This window comes from Phyllostomus discolor, chromosome 1, assembly GCF_004126475.2.
Source record: "Phyllostomus discolor isolate MPI-MPIP mPhyDis1 chromosome 1, mPhyDis1.pri.v3, whole genome shotgun sequence".
NCBI classification, from domain to species: domain Eukaryota; kingdom Metazoa; phylum Chordata; class Mammalia; order Chiroptera; family Phyllostomidae; genus Phyllostomus; species Phyllostomus discolor.
In genome coordinates, this window is record NC_040903.2 from 37211590 (window position 1) to 37235010 (window position 23421).

A 23421-nucleotide genomic window follows, 5' to 3' on the forward strand; every position below is an offset into this window, starting at 1 on the left:
TAAATTATTTTTTATAATTCATAAAATATGTAAATTTAAAAATTATTGAATTTGCTAGAGTATGTGGCATATTTGGACTCTCAGGATATATCTGAACAGTTAATGCCTTGTTCACCTCTCTTACCTGATATGGACTCCGTCCTGCGGGGTCCATGTGTTGTGGCTGTAACAAACAAATTCACATGGACTACAGAAGTTCTATGGAGAAAAAGGGATGGAACGGCTGCTCTCTAAGTGAAAGAGAGGGCCCAGGCCAACAGGCTTTTTTTTTTTGCTTTTCTGGGCACATTACATCAGGATGGTCCTCATTTACTATGCACAAGTTCCCTGTAGGTGCTTACCTTTTACAGATAACTAAGGAAAGAATGTTGCTAATTACTTCAAAGAAAAGGATGTTGCAGATCAAGGGGAAAAGTGGTTGAACGGGTTACACTGCATACTTGGGGGGTTTAACACAGATTTTAGGAAGTTACTTTAAAGATATGCAGTAAACATTTGCTGCCTCAATTCAGGGTGAGGGAGTTTTAGCAACGGCAAACCTCATAGCAACCTAGGTACAATGCAGGCTTGATTCCCCACAGGAAATGGGTTTGGCTCCTGTGTGCCGACCTCGCTCCCCATCTGTTTTCTGAATCAGGGGCTGGGCTACATTCACCATACCACACAGACAGGTTCCCTGTACTTACCTAATAATCCCCCTTTTCCTGAGAAACAGTTATGATTTTATTTGCTTGATTATCTGTTTAATATCTAATTCTTTGCACCAATTTTAACCTCACTGAGGATGGGGATCGTGTCTATTATATTGCACAGTTGTACTTCCAGTCCCTGCAGAGGACCAAGCATGTAGTTGGTGTTCAGTAAATATCTGTTAAATGAGGTGAATGAATGTCTTCCAGCCCGATGAAGTTGTGCTTCAGTGTTTTTTAAACACACAGGATTGTTAATTGCCACAAGGAAGCCTATGAGTATCTATCAGAGTGCTTCTGCAATTTTCTTTTTCTTTCATTTCATAATTTGATTTATTTTTGAAGCAACAGGTATTTGCATTATTTTAAATATTAAACCTCACCTATATGTAGGTTTAAAATTAGGATTAATGTCTGAAACCCCAAGAAAAACCAGGGCTTGGGTTTATCAGTGAGGATTTTTCCAATGAATCAGTTTCATGCATTTTTCATGACCATTAGGACTAACAGTGCAGCAAATACATAGAAATTCCCCGTGCTCAAGTTATCACTGCCTAGAGGCTGTTGGCTAACAGTTTCCCCTAAACTATTTAAGATATGCTCTTATTTGTTGGGTAAATAGAATATACGTGATGATTTTATTTTTGCAGACTGTCATTCTCATAATTCATAAACATGTTCTTTAATTTTAATATTTTAAAATTAAGGAATATATGAATTTTAGAGTTTATTATAACAAATTATTGTTGAAAACTTCTGCACAAAGCACTGTTTTAAATGCATACCAATAATTTATTGTTTCTGGCTTCAAGGAGTTTATACATAAGCTAGTAAGGAAATAAGTAAAGTGTTATAAGCAAACTACAAATCCCATGGGACCATGGAGGCAAAGCGATTTCAATAGTTGTTTGAATATTCACTGAAATAGGTGACATTAGACATGCACATTTAAAGATGAGTAGAATTTCGGATGGTGGGTTGGTAAGAACACCTTGATATCATTGTGCGTTTGATGTAGGAAGTTGGATTTCAAACCGAATGGGAGTTGCACACAAGCATTAGGATACCATCTGCTTTGTTTCCTTGGTAGATCTTAATAAGAAACCAGTGTTTCTTATTAAGACCAGTGTCTAGACCTGTGGCTAAATAGCCTTCCAAAAAATAGCCTTCCCTATAGTTAAAGTTAATCTAGACCAAGAGAGAAAAGAGACCTTGGTCACTCAGACTTTTTACACCTTTCTCTTGCTAAATAGAATGTAGATGTCCATGTAGACTCTTCAGGTTCTTACCCCTCATGTGATCTCTGGTTTCCCTTATGGGTAGCAGTGACTTAAGGAATGAGGACGTGGCCAAATGTGTTTTTCTCTTTAGAGTAGAAGTTTAAACATGAGAGAGGGGATTAGGGTTCCCCCTAACAGTATAATCTTAATAAAAATGGGCTTCAGTTTTAAGTGATATATACTTATGATAGTTAAATAAGGGTTTTTTTAGTTCTAATGTTGGCTTTTGTTTAAAGATATCTTTTTGTTTTGAAGGGAAACTCATTAATATCCATTCTGATTCCTCTTCCTTCAAAGATCTTTAAAAGGAAGTCTGGCTTGTATTAGTGGAAATCTTTGGCAAGTAATATTAAAAGGCTATTATGTGTGACTTGTGAATGAAGCCCAAGGTTGATTTTAATATCGTCATCATAAAATAAGTTAAAGGACATTGTTTCACAGTGCGATCTAATAACGCTAACCACACTGTTAATATTGATTTAAATCCAATTTTTCTTTACTACTGAAATAGTTTAATGAAATACTATATGAGGTCTGTCCAGAAAGTATCAAGCCATGCATTACGAAAAGAGAGATGTTTATTGTAGAAGATACAAGATAGAAGAAACATTGTACATAGGGCAATGATACCTCAGTCCCCTTCAAAGTAGGCACCTTGGGACCTTATACTGTTCTCCCAATTGCCATCAGCTTCCCTTTTGTATTTACCTGAATCTCATTGATGGCCAGAAATCTTTTCTCTTTCACAGGTAATTTTAGTTTTGGGAAAAGTCAGAAGTCACAGGGCACCAAATCTGGGCTGTAACTGAGCTAAGTCACCTGGGTGATTTGATGTTACACAAAAAAATCTCGACGAGATGTGATGCATGAGCAGGCATGTTGTCATGATGAAGCTGCCAATCACCAGCTGCACATAGCTGTGGCCTTCTGAATCATCCAGATAATTTTTGTGGAGTAATGATCAGGCTTAATGCAGAATTTGATGTAGAGTCATTGCTCTACTTGCTCAGTCATTTTGAATGTGATGGCCACACAGTACACATGCTCACTTAGTGGTGCCTACCACTTCCATGGAAGTTGTCATTGTTCATGCATGTGCATTCCAGACCACTTTCCTTGTCTGCCAGGTTACATCAATGTTGCACAAATCATTCCTGTTATATTAACAGTGGCTGGACTTTTTCTGGACAGCCTCACACTTGGACTTACAGTTTCTTTCCCTACAGTGAAGGTAAATTGGTATTGGACATTTGAAATACAGTTCATCAATGGAATGCTTAGATTAGGGTAATTTGTTGCTATTCAGATCTACCCAACTTTCCCAACTTGTCATATTTTATAGAGCAAATATTTGTGGGTTGTGGATTTTAGTATGAGAACTTTGGCTATGAAAGTTTATTAGTTGACTGATTTATGCAGTAGTTAATATGATGAAAGGGGAAGGATTGTGTTTTGCATATCAGAAAACAGATTTGGAAATAAACTTGTGTTTCAGGTCATTCACTCTCTGGGGGAATATTTCCCTTTTAAAAATGTTTTAATGCCCATATAATAGAATAGAAATAAAAGTCAGTTCAGTGGTATTATAGAAGAGTTGCTGAACTTATTTTTCCCCTTCCTGATGCCTAAAATTTACACAAGTAATAAACATAAAACTGTTGTCTCTCTTTTGCTCAGATATATGCAAGTGTTAAATATATAACAACGGTACATTCTATTATGTGAGTTTAAATCTATACTTCTAAGAAAATAAAACTAGCATTTAATCGTTTAGATTATTATGCAGTAACAAAATAAACATAAAGTACAGCCAAATAAAGCCCATTTTTGGATTTCTTGCTATGGAGTGGATGTACCCTGAGTCAGTAATTGGGAATGCACAGATGGAATCAGCCCCGTAAAATCCAGTCTCAAAGTTACGGACTCCGTTGGAGGGAGAAGGATATCAGACTGTTTTACAGCGGTTAGAGAAGTAGGAAGCCCAGCAATCTTCACCTAAATACTTGCACTAAATAAACATTGCGTTGTGGCTTCGCTGGATGATCTGTTTCACCTGTCTGCTTTTTCTACCCTTATTGGCACCCCTCATCTGTGATTAGTATGCCATGTACTGTTTTTTTATATGAACAATGGTAAGAGACATAAAGGGTTTTTTAAAAGGAGACTTCCCTGCTGCTTCTCTTCTGCAGATTCTGGTGTGAAGAACTGGGCAGCAGACTGGTGAGTGGGTTTTAGGCCGTGGTAAATGGAGAGACAGCATCTTGGGCATTTTTCCACTTCTCACCCTCTTCGGACTGAAGCACATTTAGTTTTGCTGTCTTTGCTCCTGCTCTCTGTGCCAGACTGTCAGGAACAGCCAAAGATAAATCAAATAGTCTCCTGGATCAGTGCTATTGCACATGTAAGGTGTTCAGCCCCAGCAGAACCTTGAACACTGCTCAGCAAATTCCTTTCACTGGTCTTCCAGTCAGCTCCCTTTCCCCTATTGTGGTCTCTGTATTTGCATGTACTGTTCTTTTCGTGAAATATCTTTTTAAGAAGTTCCTCTTCAGATAAACCTAGTCCTCCTTCAAGACCATCTGGAATGTTACATTAATTTAGGAAGCTTTTGGTCTGCCCTTTCCTGCTGCCCACTATCTCCAGGTCTTGTCCCTAGCAGTTTTACTAGCTTTCTTTTGTGTGCTGTTAGCATCTCATAAGCAGCAGTGTTGGAAGTGTTTATGCCTTTCTGTCCCATATGTAATCACTGGAGGCCACACCCATGCCTCATTAACTTTTGTCTGGCCCAGTGTGTGGTGCCTGGTTGTTATCTGTGTAAGTCTCTCCTAAGTAAACCAAAGCCTGTGATATGTTGTTGTCAGTTTCAAAATGCAGTCTGCTGGAGAAGCCAGAGTCGTCATTGTCATCATCATCATCCTCACCATCATCATCATCCTGTTAACATTGGTCACAAATATCTTCCTGCTTATAATTATTACCCTTCATTTTAAACACAATACCATTAAGTGATAAACAGATGGGAGAGGAGGAAATCATTCAAAAAATAATCCAGTTTTTCTAATTTCAGATAGGGCAATAAAATACCTTCAGGCAGATACTCTCTGTTATTTTTTTTAACAAGGTTTCCCAGGTTGCAGGCTTCTCTAATTACTGTGAGTAGTCTCTGCACAGTTTGTTAGCATCTGTGTGCTACTACTTATTAATACATTAGCTTTCTCTGTGTGGTTTTTTTTTTACCCTCATCACCTTTTTGCTACTCTCTGTTGCCTCCTAACTATAACTCTCCTACAGAAAATGGACAACTATCTTCAGATCTCGTTTTCATCAGCCACCTGCCAGCTGCTGAGGGAACAGTTGATTTCTGATACATAGTGAAAGGGTGGGGCCATTGGTTTCAGAGCTTCCAAGCTTCTGGTTCTTTTCCCTCACCACCTTAAAAACCCAAGTTCCTTATTACGTAAACTTCCCAGCTGCTATCTGTTTTGTAAGAGATAACCAGGGAAGAGTTTTTGTAGGGTGATTAATAGTGGGACTAGTTCTGGGGAAGCTAGGTGGTGTCCAACAGAACTTGTATCAAGCACCAGTGTCAGGAGTCAGTTGAATGACTATTCTGATGCAGTTTGGAACTCTTAAAGGGTATGATTGCATGAGAAAGTTCACAAACTTTTAGGACCTGATTATTTGCATGTACCCAAAATTGTTGGCTTTTTCCATAGTTAAAGTTAAATATGTAATTTTAGGTTGAAATTTAGGAATATTGGCTTTGAAGATGACCCAGTTTGATGTGAATTTTACAAGTTTTTATTTGTCTTTGTCACGTTATTTGAATTTGTTTTGTAAAGAATAAATGAGCATTCATTATGTCCTAAATAATAGATTTATGAAGCCAAATAAGGTTTCAATTTTTTTTGTAATGGTTCTGAATTGGGATGGATACTTTTTACTAGGATTACCTATTGTGTGGCTTCAAATTTTACCATGTGATTACAGGAAAGATACTCAATTTACAAAAAGTAAGACAACAAATTGAATGCTGCTACTAATATATTATCTTTTAGCAAACATATATAATAATGTAGCAATTTGAGATGGAGATTTTTTTTAGATTTTATTTATTTATTTTTAGAGAGGGGAGGGAGAGGGGGGGAGAGAGAGAGAGAGAGATCAATGTGCGGTTGCTGGGAGCCATGGCCTGCAACCTAGGCATGTGCCCTGACTGGGAATCGAACCTGGGATGCCTGGTTTGCAGCCTGCGCTTAATCCACTGAGCTACGCCAGCCAGGGCCAGATGGAAATTTTTTTAAAGAAAAAGAAATACTTGTAGTCATGAGCATATTGGCTTTCAAAACATGATGAAAAGCAATCACTTTTAGTCTCAGCTATATTCATTTAGCCATTACTTTAACATGCATTTGTTGAGTTCTTACAATGCTCTGGACACTGAGCTATATAATCTTGGGGACAGAGAGTTGAGCACACCACACAAAGAGTCTTCTTTATAGTCCACTGCAATTCAAGGGTGCTTTTAAAAATAGAAATCTTGCCTTCATACTTTCTCCTGTAAGCAGACTAAGATGTATATGGCAACTCATGTGTTCCTGAATTCTGCAAAATGTTTAGCTCTTTCTAAAAGTTCACAGGATAATCACTTTTTGATGGTACATATCACAAAACTTAGGTAGGCTTCTGAATACCTTATAGTTTGTGTGGAAGTTAAAAAACATTTCAAAAGCTTATTTTTTAACCGAACTCCTCACCCATATAATTCACATTTGTTCATTTTCCTGCCTCAGAAGTGTGTTTAAGCACTGATACTTTTCTGACAAATTTCAGTCAGTTACAGGGTTCCTAGTTGAACAATAAAAGAATAGTTTTGCTGTCATTTACATTCTGGAGTTTTGTATTTTAAGTGTATTTTCACATAAAAAGATAGGATCACATCCTCACAACCTCCCTGTAACTTAGGTATACCAAAATTATTATTCTCCTTTCTTAGGTAATAAAATGATACTCAAAAGATGTCCATGATGAAGGTGCTGCTGCTACTGCTGCTGGCTGTCATTTATAGATAAGGAACAAATATTTCTCAGGAACTATACCAGGAATTATATATTATAGTAGCCATGGAAATTATGCATTACTGATACGTATTTTTAACATCTGAGAAAATTGAAGTTCAGGCATGGTAAATGTCTTCCCTGTTGCTTGGCTACATCAGGATGTGAATGCAGATCTGCCTCTAGAACTTTCTTGGTGTCTCTTTCTTCCATGCATACCACTGGATCCCTCTTGTGTGAATTTACCAAAGTCATTCAGCCAGATATTATCAGAGCTGGAGCACACAGATCTTATAGAACATAATCTTGTTCATCATTCCTTGACTCATGATTCATTCAAAAAATATATACTGCATGCTGCCTCTATTTCCATGATTGTTTCCTTGCTGATAGAATTAATAGCAAAAAAACACAATTTGAATTTTCAGTTTATTAGTAATCCTTTAAAAACATGAACCATTCAAATGAATTTGTTTGCTTTATGTTTTAGAGTTTTTCTATTTACTGTAGACATCCCCCACTGGAAGAGTGTAGTAACTTCGTTTGAGCCCCATTTAAAAGTCTGAGGGGCAAGCTGCAGTATATGTGAAGAAACACAGTGTTGACTCACCCAAGTTGAAACATTCTCAATTACTTGTCTTTGCTTCTTGAGCAGTTAGATCAAGCGCTGCTGTAAAATTTTTTGTCATTCTTATAGATTTCAGATTATCTTCTAAAACAGACTCATGGTGAGTTGTTGAAATGCTTCATTTCAGAAAGTTACATATGACTAGGCATGCTCTAAATTGAAAAGTTAAATTAAATTACAACTTATGTAACATTTCTTTTCAAGTATTGAGTTTGATTTCCATTACTTACCAAACAACTCATGAGTGATTTTATTTCCATTGCCTTAGTCCATTTATTGCTTGTTTAAAGAACTCTAAAAGAATTTTCACTGCTATTGTATTTCGTTGACTAAATGGTAAACACTGGGTTAATATAAAAGTATCGATTGTTTTAGTTTTTGGTAAACAATTTGATCTGTGATAAAACCTAAGCTGACATGATTTGTTTGTGGGTTAGTGACACGTGGGCAGAAACGATTAATAGCTAAAGCATCTAAAATTATCTATCTTATATTTGTCTGAAATACTAAATACTCTTCTTTGAGACACCAACCAATTTTTCTTTTAACAGCACATCTAATCAATTTCAAAGTGAAGAAAATAAAGCCAGGCTGAGTTTTGAAAATTATTCCTCCTTGAAATGTTCTGAGTGCTGGAATTTATTTTACAGTTCCAGCTAAGCAGGCTTCTAGCCTGAAAAGAAGGGATGAATAGTGTCTAAATCTGCTTAGGAGAGAGTTTGTTTATTGAGCTACACCTCATTTTCCTTTATCTGTCACTGTGTAAATAATAGGTAGAATTTCTTGGTTGGTTGTATTCTACGTGCACAGCATAAAGCTCAGAGTCAACTAACTGTAGCACTTCTGATTCTTTCTCAAGCTATCTTTTTCTTGCCAAGCTCCTTTCCCCATCTAACCTGGCTGCCTGCAATATGATCCAAACAGAATTATGCCTTTCAGACAATTATAGTCTTCACTGTCCATCTTTGAATGTGCACATTTAGTCTTGAAATGAAATATAGGTCCTTTGTAGGATGAAATGGAAATTACAGTGAAGTTGACTATTAGGTATAAATTGATGTTTTTAAAGCATGTTCAACATTTTGTATGGCAACATTTTCCTGTAAAGGTAATGCATTAGGAAAGATTAGCTATATCTAACAGCATTTATCTGAAAACCCAACATATTAGGGGCTTAAACAGTAGGAATTTCTCACTCTGTAAAAGGAGTTTATGAGTAGGTGATACATACCTCTATGTTGTCCTCATGATCTTCAAAGGCCAAGGCTGTTTGTTGTCTCCTTCAGTATTTTAACTCTAGCTTTCATCCTCAGGATCCCCTCATGTTACCAGATGGCTTCTGGAGCTGTAGCTATCGCCCCTGCATTCCATATTGCAGAAAGGAACAAAGCAAAGCAAGGAGGACAAAAGTAATGCATTTTTTTAGCTGAATCAACAGCCTTCCAGGAAAGTACACAGAACACTTTAATATGTCATTAGACTGAACATAATAACATGGCTACACCTAGCTGGAAGGGTAGTTAGTTGGGAAAACTAGTCTTTAACAGGGTACATTGTCCCCTTAGATGAAGAAGAAAGGGGCAAATGGATTTTATGTGCAACTAGCAGTTATTGTCTATTTATATACATGTTTGTTTACTTTTCCAATTTTCAGTTTCTTCATCTGTAAAATGGGCATAAGAGTATCTTGCACATGGTGTTTGTATGAGGGTTAAGGGGGGTACTGTATTAATGATACTTAGTTCTGGAACACAGTGAACATTACTGTGGTTGCTTTGCTAATTCTCATTTCCCTTATCATTATTGTAACATGAGAGCAGCAGGAAGCCTCAAAGCTTTATGGAGTCTTCCCATATGATGACCCACATTAACTTGTAAATTATTTCACATTTGGGACTATGCCCCCCTGTTTGCAATTGGTATTTCCTATTGTCTCTCTTCCATTATGCCTTTCACAGCATGGATCCTTTGCATCTTCATGCCCTGCATATAACTGAGAACTGGGGATTAGTCACTCTTTGAATTAGAAAAAGATTAGCCACAGCAGTGATTAATCTGTTCTGAAATTTTGGGGACAACGGAGCTCACTGAAACAGTCTATCTATGGAAGCAGCCTACTCATTAGCACAAGGCACAGAGTGGGAGTCAGAATGGAAGGGCTGGCTGCCTTGGGCAAATCACAGGGCCCTTCTCCTCATCCAAGGAGGGATTGGATGGGCTGATCCCTGAGGTTCTTCTTACCTACCTCTTCATGTAATTGTAGGGATCTTCTCTTCAGATACTTTAAGACCATGTAAGTTCTTGTGGTCTTTGCTACCCCTTACATAAAGATGGACAGGGAGGAGCCAACCTGGTAGGCTTTAAGGAGCCCTTACAATTTTACACACTCGAATTTTACTGCCTGTAATACTGACTTGTTTTCCTCTCTTGAGTTCTGAGAATTGTAGGTTATTCAGATTTTAACTACTCAAAATAAATATTTCTGAGAATGAAGTAGTTTAGTGATACATGAATACTCTTTTGTTGTAAAATGGTTATAGAATTGGTTATTGTTCTTTGTGATAATTATTTTCAAAATGCACTCTTGTGAAAGGAACTGGACTGATTTTTCCCTGTATGAGCAGTGCATTATAAATAATCAAGGTCTCCTAAATAGCTTCAGGTAAATATTGGTTCTGGTATTTGTAGTTCTCTGTCTTTGGGAGAGTGCTTATACTCTCAAAGACTAATTTTATCAGCTGTAAATTGGGGATATTTATTATACTTTTGTATAAGTCTATGAGAAAGAGTTAAATAAAATTATGAATAGGAAGCATTAACAATATATCTAGAGGAAGAGAGTATTGTAGTTATTATTTTTATACCTGCACGCCAACTGTTGCTATTATGGAAATGGACTTAGATAGCTAGCTGATTTAACTAGGGTGATGGTCCATTTATCTATCTGTACTCTACTAACATACTATCCGAAATCTAACAGCATAAAAACAATGACCATTTTATTATGCTAACAAGTTATGTGGACAGAACTTTGAAGGAGGCGCAGAGGTGACAGCTTGACTCTGCTCCACAGTTGTCTAGGGCCTCAGTGAGGAAGATTCCAAAGACGGGGGCACCTCAGATCTGAGGCCTGGATGGATCGTCTGGAGGCTTCTGTGCCCGGTTTCTGGGTGGCAGTGACTTGAAGCCTGTGTCCCGCTGGACTGTTGACTCCAGAACTTACACAGGGCCTCTCCATGTGGCTTGGACTTCTCCCAGCGTGACAGCTGTGTTTGGAGGGGGAACGTTCAGAGATTCCCCTCGGCCGCTACTGTATGGCATTTTATGACCTCCCTTCAGAAGCCACATACCATCACTTCTGCTACATTTTATTAGTCGAAGCATTTATAAGCTTTCCAGATTCAAGAAGAAGGAACATAGACTTTACGTGCCATTGGAAAGAGTCTCAGAGACCTTGGGGCCATCTCCAGTGCCCTGCTGTTCCCTGTAGTAGGATGAAAGGTGAAAAAGAATGAACATGATTTGGTTTGGAAATAGTTTTTCTATAAACTGTTTTCAAAAGTAACCATCTAATATGGGCAGACGGCTAAAGGTTTTCATGAAACACCTAAAAATCTCTGTCAATGTAATCCTTATTTTTAATCCTAGTAATCTGAACTCCAGGATAAATCTTTCTTTTAAAAAGTTTAAAAATAATTGTGGTTCTCAGGCCAGCATACTTTATTTTTCTCATATAAAACTTTTCTTTTCCCCAGATTTTTATGAAGATTCAATTGCCCATTTTTAAAATGTTCAGAACAGTAGCAGGTATACTGTAAGTGCAAAGTAAGTGTTTATTTTATGTGTGTGTGTGCATATGCACATATATATACCCACCTGTCAACCCCTTTTAAAATGCCATAAAGAATAATAGGATGCAAATTATTCTTAAGTAAATATAATATTTATCAATATTGTACTGTAAAGATTATCACTACCATACTTTGTCAAAATACTTGAAAAATTAATTTGATAAATATTTTTAAAGGTCAAAATTCATTGTCAGCTAACTTGTGATTCCTTTTTTATTTAATGACAGTGAATGAATATTCTTTCTAAGGGCTGTATTTATAATTATATTTCAGTTGTGTCTCATTAATTTACAAATTGATCTCTGTTATTTATTTGGAAGCAAGAGCATATCATCAAACACAGTTAATAGCTCGGTTGTTAGGATTGTTTTATTTTGGATCATTTCTCATTTGTGTTTCCCTTCTCTCAAATTAAATGAACTTTTTTTTGAAGGGCCCTGATAGCTTATTTAGAAACCTAAGATTATAGCACCCAGTGGTTAATGATCCTATTCTAAACTTATTAAAAGCAAAAAGGAAATATATTTACATCTGAATGACCATATTTTCTTCTGCTCACCATCAAGCCTGCTATTTCAATTTTATTTATAGTGACCTCATGCTAGGAGCAACTTGCATAAGTAAGAGTCTAAAATGATTTAAATAGCCAGGCTAGATATGCCTGATCCTGATACCTTCCCCTCTGTGTGAGGTGAGGACACTGAGGTTTCAGAGTGTCATGCTTCTTTTTAGTTACTCATTCTCCATCTAAGCCAGTTATAAGAGCACCTCTGGCAGTTAACCTTGTAAAACATTTAGGAATCTGACTGCTTTCTCAAAACATACCTGCACCCTCAGTCAGGACTCTACAGGTGATTGCCCCTGGGTGTGTGCCTAAAGATGGTTTGGAAAATTGGTTGGGAGCTTGGCTCTTCCCCAGCTATCAAAAATTAACCTGCCAGAAATTTGCAGACACTACAATGTTATGTTAATGATTCTGACTCATGCACAAGACTGTTGTGTTTTTTTTTTTAAGCTGGCTATTCCAAATTTCAAAGATTCAGCATTTATTATTTGGTAATTTACTTTTGTATTTGTGCTATGAATAGGATATTTGTTATCAGCCTCCTTGACTATCTCAAACCTCTAAGGAGCTGGGTCAGGGTAGTATTTACTGGAGGCAGGTAACCAGTGTTCTCTTACTCTAGTGGTGAGTGTCGTTCTCACTTGCTAGGAAAATAGAGAGGAAAATCTTTGAGCCAACGACTTAATTCCAAGGAGGACTGTTGTCTGATTCCCAAACAGGCCAGGGAATACACTGTGCTGTGGGGTCCCCTTGGGTACTCATTAGAGCATCCCACCTGGGTCACGGGGTGAGAGCCGAGAGAGCGGAGAGGAGCCTAGTGTGTGACATGTGTACAACTTTGCTTATGTGTTCATTGTCGCCCGTACTTGTGTGTATTTGTGATTTAGTATTTAGTATATAGTCAGCCTTTGTACACATTTACAAATTAGTAAGTTTATGCCTGGAATTATTATCTACTTCATAATTAAAGCTTCAAAGGCTTTGAAATTTTATGTATCAGTTACTTCATTCTAACACTACCAGGATCAAACCAGCTGATCTCCAAAGGCTTTTGCGGCTCTAAATCCCTATGATTCTGTGATCCTGATTATTTTTCCAAAATTAAACGTCTTATTTTATGTTTTACCTTTGCTTAATTCTAAGTGTTACCATCATCCTGATCGAAGTGCTGTGCAATCAAGCAGCATTATCAATATTAATGGTTGAGAAAAGGAAGGCTTTCTACCTTTAGCTTTTCCTATTCCAACCACTCAACCTTATTGTGCATTTTCTTTTTCAGTTTCAGGAGTTCCTTTCCATGCACAATCTTTGTGTGTAGTCATAGTGCCTAAGAAGTGTTCACCGTTCAGTCTCCCATTCACTCCCTTTGTGCTGAAGTGAGGTCCAGTCCTTCAGAAGTTTGAAAACACAATCCTAAACTCAGAAGCTTCAAGGACCAAGCAGGAATCATTAAGAGGGAGACACATATTGTGCATGTGCTGCCAGATCCTTGGACTATTTTTTTCAGAATCCAGAAACACAGATTTTTATTGTTAAAAACCCACCTCCTTAGTGCTGTTTGAAATTATTTTGCAACTCTGAATTTAAAAAAAAAAAGAATGAAAATTATGTGACCCTGCAAGACCAGGTCTACTAGTTCGTTCACCCCTACTGTAAACAAGACGTTCTCTCCAGTTCCTTGCTGGTAGGTAATCTGTTGTGAATCATGCCCCCAAGCAGACCCTGCCCTCGGGGATCTCCACTCCTCACTGCTCTGCTCTACAAGTATGAGCTTGCCTGGGAACTATAATTATCCCTGGATTTTACAGGAGTCCCTCAGTCGCAGTTCCAATGCTAATTAAGTTCCTGGACAAATTTCTATCTCTTGAGCCTCAGGTTCACAGACATCCCAGATTCATGCTGATCCTTTGGTTATCCACACACTCAAAACTCTTGGCCAATCACTTTTCTAACCTGTGGGCCCAGAACTTTTGACATGTTTTCTGATTCATTCACTCAGAGGCATCCCTGCTGTTGACCCAGTGCACATGTCAGTACAGGGGTTTCCTTCATTCTTACTATCTTCTCACATCTGTCACTAAGGTGCCCCTTCTTATGGTTTTCAACACACTTGTACTTTTTTACATTACTGAAAAGAATGGATGGATAATGCACCCAAAGTGATTCAAACTGCAGCATATATACGGTAATAACACATCGGATTAATGAACTACATCCGTCTGGGTTGGCAGCAGAGTTGATGTCCTGTTGTTCGTGAATACAGACTTGCTCATTTCTGTGAAATTCTGAAGTGGGGAGTTTTCAAGAAAGGAGCTTCTGTTCTGAAGTTGCGCTTATGACACAAGTTACGGTATTTATAGACTGGTGCCCTGGAGTTCCTGAAATGACTCAGCTGGTCCTTTTATGAAATGGTTTCTCTTATTAAACATCCATTTGATTTTATTTCTGTATTTTCCACTGTATGAACTAGATTGTCATGAGTGATCTTGTCAATTGCCTTGTTGGAACCAGTTAAACTCTGTCTTCTGCATTTCCTTTCTGTGCATGTCTCTTCTCAAAGGGTGGTATTAGAGACACTGTTTGGATTATTTTTTCTAAGGGAGACTTCATTTTTATCTTATGTTTTCCCGGGGGTCTATTAAATGTATGCATTTTTCACAGCAATGTTATAAAAAGATGCTATTATTACTTTTTGACAGAGGGGGACCAAAATCTAAGGAGTGGAAATACACTGCTCATATTCCAGAGGTGGTAAACTGGTCTTGGGAGCCCGCACACAGAGCCCTCACTGTTCCCCGTTCCACTGCACTGTCTCTTGCTTCTTCGTTTCAGATAAGGCATGGGTAGTGTAGCCAGGGTACCCCCTGTAAACAATAACTCCTTTTTCTAGCACCATACAGATCAATTCCTAATAAGTTGTTATGGAAGGCTTTTAAAGAGTAATGTAAAACTCTTCTGTCGATATTTTGAAAAATTTCCTGTTCTCTTTTCTAAACTGAAAACACATTGGTCTGTGTGCTTGCTGTCTTCTGGCCCCTCTCCAATCTCAAGTTCCTTCAGAGATCGCTGCGGTTGTTGGATCTGTTTTGCAAGTCCTCTCGAACAATCAAGTCCTGAGTCAAAGGGTCCAGGAGACTGGAATACTGTTCCAGCTACCAGGTGTTTCCCCAAAACACATTTTCTTCCCTGTGCTTCACTTCTCCTCCTGACCAGTTTTGTGTCTGCTCTTTTCTGTTAAGTGGTCATATTCTTTGACGGGGAATTCTGAAACAAAATGAACATCAGCTTTTTGGCTATATATTATCCTTTTAGTTATCCTTTACCTTTTATACCATTAATCTCAAAATGTGTGCCTTGTTTCTTTTCTTGTTTGTGGGTGTTTGTGTATTGTTTTAAATTATTGCAATATTTTTGGGGGGTATCAAGTTGGTAAAGTAAACCAGAAATAATCTCTTCTGCAAATCTGAGTATATTTTACAAAAATTCGAAGACCTGGTAGCATAATTGTCAACTTTTTTTTGTTTTCTCAGCATGAGCAAGTGAAAGGACTTGATATTTTCAGGAATATCATTTGTATCCCTTCAAGAGAAATCCCCAGAAGTTAGCTTCTTCTGTTTGTTTGTTTTGTAGGGAGAAGTATTGTAAGTTAACAGATACTATATTAAGCACAGGAAGCACATTTTGTGCTTTGCCAATGATTCACTTTATGTTAATTTTTTACCTTCCGTAAGTATAATCTAGAAACAAATTGAGTTTCTAAATTCCGAGCACGACTGAGAACATTCTGGATAAAATCACATTGTTAACATTTGAACCTACTTAAGGTTGTAGTTAGTTCATTTGACACTCTGTAATCTCATATTCTGTTGTTTGTATTTATGGAAGAATATGAGAGATGACCTCCCAAAATCTAGAATCATCTTCTGGAGGGTGGACCCCTTGCAAATACAGGCTTCCCCTGTTTATGTGAGTATTCTTGGAACCCATCTGTATCAGTGTACCAGCTGGAGTTGTAGTGAGATGCTGCGTTTGGTGTCAGTGAATTTTTATACTCCTTCAACATGTTTGCCCATTTCCTGATGGGTAGTGTATGAGCGCACCTGCCCATAGGGAATGTTCAGCAGTTTTTGACCAAAAAAAAGCATGACTCCCTATTCACCCAATCTCCCCAGAGCGACTTTTTTTTATTTCTCCCAAATGAAAAAAGTCCTCAAAGGGAAACATTTTGCCGATGTGGGAGAGGTGAAACTACAGCAAAAGCACTAAAAGCCATCAAAATCAATGAGTTCAAAAACTGTTCTGAGCAGTGGAAAAGTCTCAATAGGCGTTTTGTATCAAATGGAGAGTACTTGGAAGGTGACTGAAATTTAAACATGCAAGAATAAAAACATAATTTTTAATAAGTAAATTCCATTTTATGGGGGTCTCCATCATAAGCTCTACTTTTGAAAATCTGAATTTAATATTTTTCCTATTGAAAACCCTAACACTTTTCTTATTCCTTTTTTTATTTCTTATGCTTGAGATCTTTTACACACTCACACAGACACACACACAGAATCAAATTTTAGCATGAATCGAAACACGCAAGTTGTAAAGCAATATTTCCCAGCTGAACACAAAAGCATACAGAAAAAATCTTAATGTACATTTCACAAAGCCAATGACAAATCTTGGCCATAGTTCTTAAAATCAGTTTCATTGTAAAATATATTCAATAATTTTACTTCCTCTCCTAATATCTTGAGTACTTTGGGATTGAAATGAGGTATTTCTATTAGATCTGTATTCCCTAGTCTATCCCTGACACATTTGCCCTCCTATGGATAATACTGTTATAGTCTGTGATAGATCACAATGCCAAGAAACTGATCTTGGTCCAATTTTTAGCTCTGTTGGATGAAATAAAAAAAATAATTTCCTTCCAAGTTTTGGAGTGAAGACTAAGGACAGTTATTTAAAACAACTGTTTTAATATTTTATTCATGTTTTGTAATTAGTGCTATTTATTATTATTATTTTTATTATTATTATTTTAAAAATCATTATAATCCTTTGGTAACAAGTTTATATTTATAGACCAGTGAACCTATTTACATTTATAGACCATATGTGAATTTATAAAGATCAGTGCTTATTTTTTTTAGTTTGGTATTTGACATACTAACACATGTAGGTCAGGAACACTTTAAATGTATATTATAAGCATCACTTTAAAGAAAGATGGTGATAAGTATTAAAAGCCAGCTGAAAAATTCCATAGCTGATGTATTTTGGCATGATAGTTAACAGCCTTGAAATAAAGAAAATTTTTTAATGTTACTTACTATTTTATCACTACTGTTCTATAGTCCATTCATATGATTTTATTAAGGATTATTTCACTTGAAGCCATTTTGGATACATTTTGCTTACTTGAGGCAGAGGGGTGTGTGTGTGTGTGTGTGTGTGTGCACGCACATGACTTTTGGGCAGAAGGTACAGCAGTTTGTTGTGGAAATGTGTATGTGGTGCCAACTCCCCCACCCTGCTTTTTTTTTTTTTTGTCTGAGAGTAAGAAGAGGTGAATAGGTGCCAGTTAGAGTCCACCAAGGTCTTCATTATAGCTACCCACCTGGCTTTCCCAGGACCAATGTGTTTTGTATACCTCAGTAAGTCTAGGTGTTGGTATATCTACCCAAGACTAAATACTGGTAATCCCAAGGAATCTCGATTGTTGTAACTGAATGGCTCAGACTTGATAAATTGTACTCTGGGTTCCAGCACAAGAAAAATATAATGCCTCCTTCTTTTGACAACAGCAGGGACTTCCCAAATGAGGATACACTTTGCTCTGCTGGCCGTGATGGTTTGATACTGATGATGACTTTTCCATCTGTACTGGACTCCTCTAATGTTTGGGATCCCTTGGGTCCTCCTGTGCTACATAAGCATGTCGCTTGTATTACATCATCCCAAGGTGGTTCGTGGGGCCTTAGGGTGAAGTTTTTGATCTACTTCTCTGGAATGTGTGACCTTGAGGATGTTACTTTACTTCCCTGATCTCTATCGTCCCTTGTCGAAGGGCAATACAAATTGTACCTGCCTCCTGATTTTTCTGTTATGTTAAATAGCACAATGCACACAAAGTGGTTAGTTCTGTATCAAGCACCTAGTAAGTGCTCAGTGTTATTGAAATTAATTAATTGTCATTGACACTCCTGAGATGTTGTGTAACCTATGAATGAGTGAACCTGGAGTAGTATTCATACTTATCCCTTGTAGCTTCTAAAACATCAAAGTGTCTATAAACAATACATTTAACTACCTCAGCAACAATATTTGCATATGTCATAAAAATAAAGTTACTTTCAGAAATATAAGTAGATAATACTGAAAACAGCAATAGCAATAAAAATAGTCCTTAATCTACTTTGCTTCTTTAAATCCCATACGTAAGATAAGAAATACTGATTTGGCCTTTTGTCTGTCTCCTTCCGTGATTTTTGAAGTTGTCCCATATTTGTTTCATTAGCCCTATCAGTTTATGAATGCTTCTCCATCAGCTGAACTTATCTCAAAACTATTTTATAATGTATTCTAATAAAATCTTTGGCCAGCATCTTCTTATTGTCACCATATTTAATTATTTTTTAATCGAGATCAATGGTGATTTAAAAGAAGACCATCACTCCGCAGAACTAGTCAGTGCTCTCCCTAACTCCAGGAGCCACGCAAAGCCATTTCCCCACAGCTGAGAGTCGTTGCCACGCTGTCCTTGCAGTGGTCGTATTGCTGGATGTCTCACTGACACGGTGAGCAAAAGGACGCCAGCTGCAGTGTTGGCTTATGCATCTTCCTCTTGTACTTTTTCTTCTTTTTTTCCTTAAACATGTTTATATTCTGAAATATTCACTTTCATTGGAAATCTGTGAGATTCTATTACAAAGTGATGTAAATCAAGTCAGACTCAAATAGGTTACCAAGATATATGCCAGTGACATATTAGATTTCCTTTTTTTTCTACAATTTCAAAAAAAACATTATTTTATCATTCAATTTAGGAAACATTTGAATAACTTGGTATCTAACTCCATGCCAAAAACTTAGGGGATTCTTAAAGCATGATAAAACTGTTTCTTACAATCAAGGAACTTCAGATTTTATTGGTGTTTATGAGGTGTGTATGATTAAATGTCAAAATATATGATGAACACACTAGGTATTAATACCGTACGAAGTCAGAGTTGGAAGAAATCAGAGCAATTCAGATATTGGAAGATTGTTTCACTGAATATTAACCCATGAAGACAAAAAACATTCAAAGAGGTATTTTAAATTGAATAATGGTTTGGTTGTTTTATACTCTATGGTTGAGAGACAGAATGAATACTCAAATGAACTATATATCTTCCACAGTTATTTTTCCATCTTCTAGCAAAGTAGTTAGCTGACAGCTGTTTATAAGGAGAACCAAAAGTGTGCATTTTTGCCTATTTTTTCCCTGGGCATTTCCTGATTTACTTATTAATAAACCATGAAATTACTAGAAACAGTGTAGTGTAGTATAGTTAATGTCAGAAGCGGAGTGTAAGTATCAGAAGAAAGGCTTTGGTGTAGATAATGTGATTTTGAATTTTATTTTTCATAGCTACCACCTTCTGATGTTGGAAAAAAAATATCCCCGACTGTCAATTTTTTTTTCATCCACAAATATGTCTTTCAGGGTGGTTGTAAAAAATAAGGTAAGTAAAAAGTGCTTAGCAGAGTGTTTGGTGTAGAGTACACCTTAACTCATACACATTTAACTATGACTTGAGTTAAGAGATTGTTTAGGTCTTTTGTAATCTTGTGTAACTGGGTCTAGTTTCTTCCTCCATATAAGAGAAAATTAGCAATTTACCAAGGTGATTTTGAGGATTTAAATTATGGGGTTTGAAATTGGCTGTGTGTGTGTGTGTGTGTGTGTGTGTGTGTGTGGCAGTGTTGGTGGGAGGAATATTTGCCGTAAAAATGGACAACATTACAAATCAGGTATCTTTGTTCTTTCTAGAGCGGGCTTATTATAAGCACAGTGCCAAATAAAAGAGAAGAAAAACAATGCAAGAATATCAGTCAAGTGTGATACAAAGCATAATACAGTGTTTGGATGTAGTATTTACAAGGACATTGGAACCAGCCTGGGCTGTTAAGGGAGCACCTCCTTTGAAAAGAAGTAACATCTAAATTGAGTTCTGAAAGACTAGGATTTGCCAAGCCAAGTGAGAGGACACAAGTATTTGTGGCAGAAAGAAACAACATGTGTAGACCTCCAAAGCTAAGGGAGGATTATTCTTTCAAACAACTGAGTTAGTTCAGGGGGGCTAAATCTTACACTTCTGTGGGAGATAGAGATGTTAAGGGGAGATAAGAGTGAAGCAGTAAAACAGACATCTGGGAGGGGCTTATTAAGGCATGTTTAGAAGATTCGACTTCCAACATTACTCCAAAACTATCTGGGAACATCATCTTAATATGCAACCATCATACATTATTTTTATTTTTTTAGCAGTGCCTCAGATTTTGGGAAATCAGTGGTCACTTGTAGCCATTTCTGTGTATGTGCTGTGGTGGTTCAGCTATCTATAACCATGCAGTGATAAAACATTTTTCTTTTATGTATTATATGTATTGTTTTTTATAAAGTAAAGACTTTTATAAAATTCAGTATGCTGAGTATCTGAATTCTGCCTGATAGTAGTAACACTTTTAAAATTAGAAAATAAGTTTCTTTGGCATGACTTTCCTAGGAACTACCCTTTCTTTTGTAAGTTCTGTTTTATAGCTGTTTCACTTTTACCAGGACGAAATATCAATCTCACTATTGTGTTGTTTCTAAATTTTTGCAGTGTTTGTCTTTATATTCTCTGAACGGTATTATTAGTAATCAACACTGTGAAAACTTTGGATAACCTAGGATGATTCTTGCCGGGGCCAGCATCCTGAACTTATTTAAAATATCTTCCTTGGTTGCTTCCTATTATCTTCATTTTGGGCCCTCAGTTCCTATCACAGTTGTAATGTCATTGTCAACAGTGAGAACATTTGCCTTGACTGAGAAAAGAGAGGGAAAGTAGGAGTTGAGGACTACCGTCTCTTTTCTCTAATGTTCTACTTTATCCAGTGGCACCTACTCATTGACTTCTTTCCTTCTTTATTTTGAATAAAGAGGAACCAATTTATTATCTTTGTGCTGCCATATACAACCAATACTCTTAAAAACTGCTGTAACTCAACCACAGAATGATATGTCTTTTAAAAAATTTCTGGGCAAATTACCAGCACCTCAGGCCTCAGGTAGTGAGGGAGGAGATTTATAAATAGTGCACAGATGTATTAAGAATTGTGTATATATAGATGAGTTCAGACTCCAGTACAAGGTGAAAGTTTCACATTTGAGATTTCTGAAAATTGTTGAATGCAGTTTTGATAGATATACTCATTAGGAGGATAATGAATGGCTACGTTAAAAAGTTAGACAAATAAAAAATCATTGTAGAAAAATTTCATCATTAATTTGTTCCATGCTGTCTTATTTCTTAAATATAATATAGATCATTTCGTTAACATTATTAAATAAAAATAGTTGGGATGAAATTTATAATATGTAAAATAGCATTTAATAGCTATTGGAATTTGTAGTAAAGATAGCCTTGGTTTTCCCAGAAAGAAGGCATTTAAAATAAATATTATATTAATTCACTGCCATTTAAAAGAATGGGCTATTCCTAATGAGAGGAACCTGATGATTGGTGTTTAATCTTTTTTATATTAGCTGTAATTAAATATAAATTATTAAACAATTATCTTTATATATAGTACATTAGAAAAGACCCTGGAAATGTCTGATCTCTGCAAATTTTTGTGTATACTTTTGGCCCTTCATTTTGCAGGAAGAATAAATACTTCTAAATCTTTCCCATTTGGATGGAGTGTCTGTCTACCATGAGGTGCCAGGAAAAGACTTAAATGATATGTCATGTGCTTCTGGTCATCTAATGAAGCATTCAGTGCAATGTGCTTATGACAATGTTATTTGGTCACTTCAAGCTCTATCCATCAAAACTGTGGGCACTTGTTCCTCATACAAATTAAAAAAAGTTTCTAGCTCCAGGAGGACATAAGTATTGAAACAGTGAGGAACAAACTTGCTATAAAGTACAACTAACTGGCCAATGGCAAGTGTAATGTAGAGCTTCATTGCTTCATTGTTGCAGATAAAATAGCTTTTGCTGATTTATCCATTTATGGGAGTTTTTAAAATTTGTTCCAGGTTAATTCTGACTTTCTTTGAAATAAATGGAAATCATTTTGAGATAGACTTGTTGATATCTTTCATTATCTATGTGGTGTCTGCATGAAAAGTAGCAAGTAGATTTCAGGAAGTGTCCATAATAGTTGCAGACACAAACTGTCCAATATTGCGAATTACTGCTCCATAAATAATTGTGGTTGGTTTCTAACTTTAATTTTATTCAGTCTAATAACAAGTGTTGCTCTATAGATAATTGTTGATGGTTGCAGACACTGATTTCATTCAATTAAGCCAGTAACCTTTTTAAGAAACTGCCTGGGAGATAGCCAAGAATTGCAGTCAACTGATTTCTAGGGGAACTGAATTGAATTTGCCTTAGCCTAGAAAATGTTCCATGTAGGCCTCAGCTGTGTTAATTAACCTTTTCCTTAAACTACCCTCTCTACACAGAACTCCAAATGGGCAAACAAAGCAAAATACCATGGTATCTGGATTCAGATTTTGCTCAGAGTAATTATAAACTTAGAAAGACATTATAAAATATGTTTGAGTTATATAGGAAGAGTATGAAGGGTGTTGTTTTTCTAAATCACATTAAAATTCAGATTCTCTCTCCCTTTCTTCAAGTCACTATTGTGTATATTCAACTACGATAAAACCCATGGGTATTATATAAAGGTATACTTTCTTTTTCTTATAAATCCATAATGCTAAATATATCCGTAATGCTAAATATTGTGCTTGCGGTATATTCAGAAACTTGGTCAAACGCGGTTTTTCCTTGTGAAATGGACATTATCAGAGGAGAATGATTGGCCTGTGACCAGTACTGCTAGTACTGAAATTTCATTGTTTATCTTTTGCACTCTCCAGAGTGGGAGAGGGAAAAAACACATTGTGCTCAAAGTATGCATTATGTCCAGGAAAAAAAATGTTTCCTTCAATAAACAAAACTTTCTTAGTAAGTAACCAATACAAGCTTGTCATGACTACAGCCAGTCACATGTAAAGTTATATTTTTGATCATTGTAGTAAGAGGGTAGAAAGTATTAGTGCAATTTCACAACCATCCATCTCT

General features: G+C 36.6%; 1 protein-coding gene across 22 annotated transcripts in view; it reads left to right on the forward strand.

The window, feature by feature from the left end:
* ADGRL3 (adhesion G protein-coupled receptor L3) overlaps positions 1-23421 on the forward strand; it is a 755368-nt gene that overhangs the window by 38156 nt on the left and 693791 nt on the right. The window lies entirely within an intron of this gene.